The 6,275-nt window shown below is 38.1% G+C and overlaps 1 pseudogene; it reads left to right on the forward strand.

Annotated features, from left to right (window-relative positions):
* The first annotated feature begins 4,401 nt into the window (after positions 1 to 4,401).
* LOC130549961 (putative nuclease HARBI1) lies at positions 4,402 to 5,531 on the forward strand (annotated as a pseudogene).
* The last annotated feature ends 744 nt before the right edge of the window (positions 5,532 to 6,275 follow it).

Below are 6,275 nucleotides of genomic sequence, written 5' to 3' on the forward strand. Positions count from 1 at the left end.
GCTGAGAAGGGACTGGCTGCAGAATTGCACTTGCACTCTCAGACTTGCACTCTTCGCTTCCTCTGCAAGTGATGTCAACACCTGCACTCTTCGCACTGCTTTGAACGTCATTTTCAATAGACGCATAGTACAAGCATGTGTCGGATTGAGAACATTTTGCGGTCATTGCCATAAGTTTAAATATAAATGTTTTGTCCATGTATGATAGTATATTATATTTAAATCTCCAGTATACCAAATTATGTTGTTCTATGTATGCTGTTTACTGTTTGTTTATACAAAGAGTTTGTATAGCTGAACTAGACAACTATAATATCACTCTGTCTGTCCATCACTCGTTTTAAATGCATAAACTAAACTAGCTATTTATGTGGCATATACACGTTGAAACCCCTGGATAGTTTACCGTCCCTGTTTAATTATTTGTGGTGAAAATAGTGTAAGTGCTTGACGGTTTTAATTTGATAACTAAACTTATAAGTTGGATACAAATAGTAACGTTTACAGTAAGGTTCGTTACATTAGTTAACATGAACTGTAACTGTACTTATACAGCATTTCTTTAATTTCGTAATTTACTAAAACATTCTTAAATTCAAAAGTTGTATTTGTTGAGTTAATATGGACAATAAACACACATAACATTACACACATGTATGTATATAGTGGTCCCATCGCTTTCATCTTGCAGATTCACCCTTCAATAATACCATTTTCTGAAAACCCCCTGGTGCCTCAGTGCACATCATGTTGCACATTGTACCACTTTAGTTTATGCCCTGCCCTGAAAACAACCACACTCAAGAAAATAAAGCTACACTGGGAAGGCCATTTTAAAAAGCTGTTGTTTTCCAAGGTATGTTCATTATTCTATAAAATGTAGTTGCAGCTGCCAAATAGGGGCACAAACACATTCATACATCATTTTCTTCAAATAAATAAAAGGTGCTGCTCTGAAACGTTTTGTGCTGTGAAAACCACTACATAAAATCTTCAAAGTTGCTGTACCTAATTTTAATTATTGATTAATTATATCATTGTCTGAATTTCATAATGATGCATTGTTTTGTTTTTCTTGATTTTCATAATGTGCTTTATGTATAAGCAAAAGAATATGTCGCTGCCATTTGCCCTGCAGAAATGAGGCCCATTACCATTGCCCCAACTGCAGCAAAACACTTCTCAGAAGATACAGTATGTTATGGAAGCTCACATATGGATATGTTCATCATCAAATCCCCTCCATCCTCCTTTATTCTCTTTGGCTTCACAGCCCCCTAGAACTTCACCTGCAGCAGCTCCTATCCCTGTGATGAAACCTGCACTGTCGGAAGTGCCACATGCAACTTTACCTGCTCTGGTTCCTGTATTCACAACAACAGGTTTACAGTCATCAAAGAAACAAAGCATGGTTAATCGCTCACATTGTTCAGTGATTGTGCTTAAAAAGAACTTGATAATTCACATCAACAGAAAGCATACTGACCACTCCAAAGATAATACAATGCACTCGCACCTTTCCAGTGTTTGTGTTGACGCATCGAATGGACTGTCAGAAGTTCAAAGAAGCGGTCATGGTTTCTCAGTACCAGTTCATGTACAAAGACAAACATGGGGCAAAACTCATTATGTTAGGTGTGAGTTGGAGGAATGTCGTCAATACCAGCTTACTTGCTTACTGAAGTGGACATACATTCAGTCTTTGTGAACACCTTCATTCGCTGGATTATTGTTATAAGACTGCATTTGAGGAACAGCTGGAACCAAGTGTCCTTGATGAGATGGTAAAACTCAAATTCATAAGAGAATCAAAGAAGACAGCTCATGCTCCATTTTCAGTGTTGGTGGCACTTGGTGCATCTCAAAAGCAGATTACCCTGTCCACATGAGCCTATTATTCACCACTATAATCGCCTTGGGAGAGTAATTGTTACATACAATTCTTCTGCTGCTACTTGGCACTGCCCATGTGCAAAGCCCAGAATGTCTTGTCTGCACAAACACATTGCCAAATGGCACTTGTTCCAGACAAAGAGAAGGAGAAAGTATCTAAATCAAGTGAGACCATGGGTCCACAGCACACAGATGAGCACATCTACAGATCCCCAACTAACCTTCAAAGCACACTGGAATATATACAGTATATAACAATAAGAAAATTCCAGCAAACCTCCCAGACACAGCATCTAAATCAAAGACATTTCCATCTAATTATATTCCAGTAGAGACAACTTGTCACATCTGTGATGAAATTGCACTTGACAAACCACTACTGATTACTGCAAAAGCTAAAATTGTCACAATGGAAGGTGTCATTGACAGTAAGTTCAAAATTCAAATATATATGTTTATTATGCATAGTAAAAGACTTGGGTCACAACTTAGAAAACCCTTTTTTATGTTTCTGCACTACAAAATATTGTATCATAATCATTCATGATTGTTACTGTTTTTAGACAGGTGCACTACACCAGAAGATGCCCAGGGTGTAATATGATTTATAGGTACCAGGAATGGAAGGATGGTCTCCACAACTTTGATGATCATGTGCTCCTGAGTATCGAACTTTGTCTATACCTAAGACACAGTTTACAAGTTTGTCTTAATAGTGTTGTGTCTGACACATGTACCGGTCCAGTAGTTAAAGGGACAGTTCACACAAAAATAAACATTCTGTCATCATTTACTCACCTTAGAGGTGTTCCAGATATGTATACATTTCTTTGTTCTGATGAACACAGAGAAAGATATTTGGAAGAATGCTTATAACTAAACATTTCTTGGACCCCATTGACTACCATAGTAGGAAAAATGTGTTCTGTTGTTTAAGCACGCATAAGTTAGAGAAAAACATGTTTATCACTCATCACACGCTGATGCTTTCGCGTCTGCTGAGCGCGAGATGTTTTCCAGAAGATTCTCTGAGCATGCGCGTGCCTGACCCCCAGTTAACTTCCGGTTTGTGTTTGCTAGTTTCTAATAATAACTATTTATATTTTATTTCATTTATGTTCATATTAATTTAAATTATTATTTTACGGTATAATAATTGTATTAAATAAACGATTTGTTGAATTTTGTTGTGTTCATTTAAAAAAAAATTGTTGAATGGGTCCTGTAGTTCGGTCGCATTTAAAGAAACCGTATGGTACACTGATATCTAGTGGTTGAACTTGGCAGTCTAAATTCAAAATATCGGAGAGACAAGTTTAGCCAAGTAACGGTTCTTCTCGGTTTCTTTTGATTGTTATCGTAAATAATCTACAGGCACTCTATTGTTTGTGAATGTGTACCGGAAATTCAGTTTGGGTCACAAAAGTGCGCATGCGCAGCAACATTTGTTTATGTTGTTAAGATGAAACTGTCTATACAGATCAAAAACTGTGAAGTGCTCTGAGATCTTATAAAGATCCTAAAGCAAACACTGATTCTTACTCGTATTGAAGCGAAGCAGTAAGCGATGTCGAGCGAGCTGTACCTCTGACAGAGCTGTACTGATCAAGATCTCTCACGCGCGCTGCTTATATTGCCTCGGGCTTACAACTTGATTACATCATAGAATATAACCACAAGCAGCCAATCACGAGCAAGTGGTTCGACGCTTGACAAAGTCACCCAGAAAACAAAGCTTTTATTTCATCTTTAGTTTATATTTTGGGTTTTAGCAATGGGGAAATGAAGTCTCGTGAAGCTGAGGATTTCCTCTAACTGTAATGAGAAGTGTTGGAGTGTCAATTACAGCGTCATCTAGTGTTTCAATAAATGTACAACAGCTGCTACCTGAGATGAAGCTTCATTGGATGAAACAGATACTTTATTCATGTCATTTATGTAGTGCGTAAATAAAAACATAAGCTTTTACCCTCGAATAATAATGTGGTGATTTGGTATTAAAAGAATATATATGAATGCATTACACCAAAATACTGTTCAGCTGTGTTGTGGGTGCCCCCAGTAAGCAAACGTTTGATAGATTATTATAACTAAAAGATTTGTAAATTGTCATGATGGCATGAAACAGAACCCAAGTGCAGACAGCGCTTTACAAAAAGACACTTTATTTACAAAGGACAAAACACAACTCAAAATCCCTTGAGAGGGAAAAACAGGAACAATATACAAGAGAAAATAAAACTCGACTTAAACTTAACTTAGGCGACAGACCAGTGGCCTATATCACAAAGCTGGTTCGCATTTAGTTTGAGCATACTTTGAGTTTTCGGGCTCAAGAAGGTGTATTGGTTTTGAGCGGGTTTCGTTGCCATGGTAGCTTACGCTACACGGCTAACCTGCTCCGGAGCAGGTCTTATTTTTGGTTAGAATTGGCTAACCAAATCTGGACCAATCAGCTGTAAGTGATTTATCTGACGCAGCACAGTTAACCCTTTACTGTTTCTAGTGATGGCTTCACCGTTTTTGGAGAACCCCGTAGAGATCGGTGCGCAGATTTTAAGAAGGGCACTTCGACGGGAAATAATTTTTGGGGACAGACAAAATCCTTCAGCCCTTCCTGATGACTGTCTGTACGAAAGGTATCTTTTTCGGCAGATGGTATAGTTTATTCATGTCGGCTCCTGGAGCCGCTCATTAAGAATATGACACTCCGAAGCCACGCGCTTACTGTACCACAAACTGTATGCATTGCTTTGCGGTTCTTTGCAAGTGGTACATATTTGCATGCGGTGGGTGACGCAGAGAACATCAGCAAGCACACCACCATACACTCAGAAAAGTGGTCACTGCTGAATTTGCTGAATTGATGTATTCATTGTTTCCCTAGCCAGGTAGACATGCTGTGTAAAAGAGTCATTTTACAAAATTGCTGGTGAGGTGATTTCAAATGCAGCATACATACAAACAACAGTCTTATGATAAAAATCTTAAAGTTAACCAATGTTTTAAAAAGGATTCCCAAGGGTGATCGGGGCCATAGATTGCACACACATTCTATCTGCAGCCCTAGGAGATAAGGAGGCTGATTTTGTGAATAGAAAGTCTACTCATTCGCTCAATGTTCAGGTACAATTTGTTTAATGCACATTTTATTTGCTTTTTACAATATATTTGTGTAGTCAAATCTGATACAATTTTAATAATGGTTATGTAACCTGTTACACTATACCTGATTATTGCAGATGACCTGTGACCATTAGTACATGATTACAAACTTCGATGTTAGATGGCCTGGGTCTGTGCACGACTCCAGAATTTTCCGGGAGTCTCCATTAAGTCAGCGCATTGAGGAAGGTATGAAAACAGGAACAATATACAAAGTCCATTTTATAGCGATGTTTATTGAGAAATAAAAGTTTTTTGACACTGGTTGGGCTGAGTCTATTATTCCTGGACAAAATTTCTTCTGTCTTTGAGAACACTCTCTCACGGGGTACAGAAGAGGCTTATACAGTATCAAATATACAGTAGATGGAGGAACACATGTTTCCAGTATTCAGGTGGATCATGGGTTCTTGGTATGTTGGTTTCCTTTAGGTATCGCTCAACCTCTATTGTTATATCAGCTGTGGCATTAGAGCTGTTTTATTCTGCTCCACGGCACTATCTAGCAGGTCCCACAGGTTTCATAAAAAACAACTGCATTACATCACACACTAATATTTATGTTGACTGAAAATAATAAAAAGTATTTACCTGAACTAGTGGCAGGCTGTTGACTTGTTGGCTGAGATGAGATGTTTCTTTTGATTGAGGGGGGAGTGAGCCATTGGTTGCAATTTGCAACCTCGCAGCTAGATTTCACTGACTGGTCCTTTAAACAATGATATTAACTGCAGCATCTGTGACGAGATCAACAATAACATCTGTTATTTGTGAGATGTGAAATTTCTGGGAAATCAACTATTGTTTTCAGTGTCGACAACTAGTAACAGCTGCTGTGCTGTTTAGATGAGTAGTCGACTAGTCTCGCATATCCTGTTGTGGAAAAATATCAGTCTTGTAGTTCAAAAAATCTCTCAGACAAAGAAGGTCCGGTTGCCAAGGAGATAACTTTATTTGCTCGAGCCAAACAAAGTGAGATGTTCCAAGTCATCTAAAAACCAAGTGTTTTCAGTCTACAGTTATAGTAAAATGTCTGAAAGGTGGTCCTTTCTAAAACCAATCAGGTAGATTCCCGTTATCTCTTATTTTTATTAACCAATTGTTATTTTCTGCCACCAATATATCCCAGGCAACAAGGTGCGTATTTATTCGTGGTAGGCTGGCTATTACCTAATTTTTAAAATATATTTTTATATATCCTCGCCCACCACAATTAT

The sequence above is a fragment of the Triplophysa rosa genome, unplaced genomic scaffold (genome assembly GCF_024868665.1).
Source record: "Triplophysa rosa unplaced genomic scaffold, Trosa_1v2 scaffold1_ERROPOS8542417, whole genome shotgun sequence".
NCBI classification, from domain to species: domain Eukaryota; kingdom Metazoa; phylum Chordata; class Actinopteri; order Cypriniformes; family Nemacheilidae; genus Triplophysa; species Triplophysa rosa.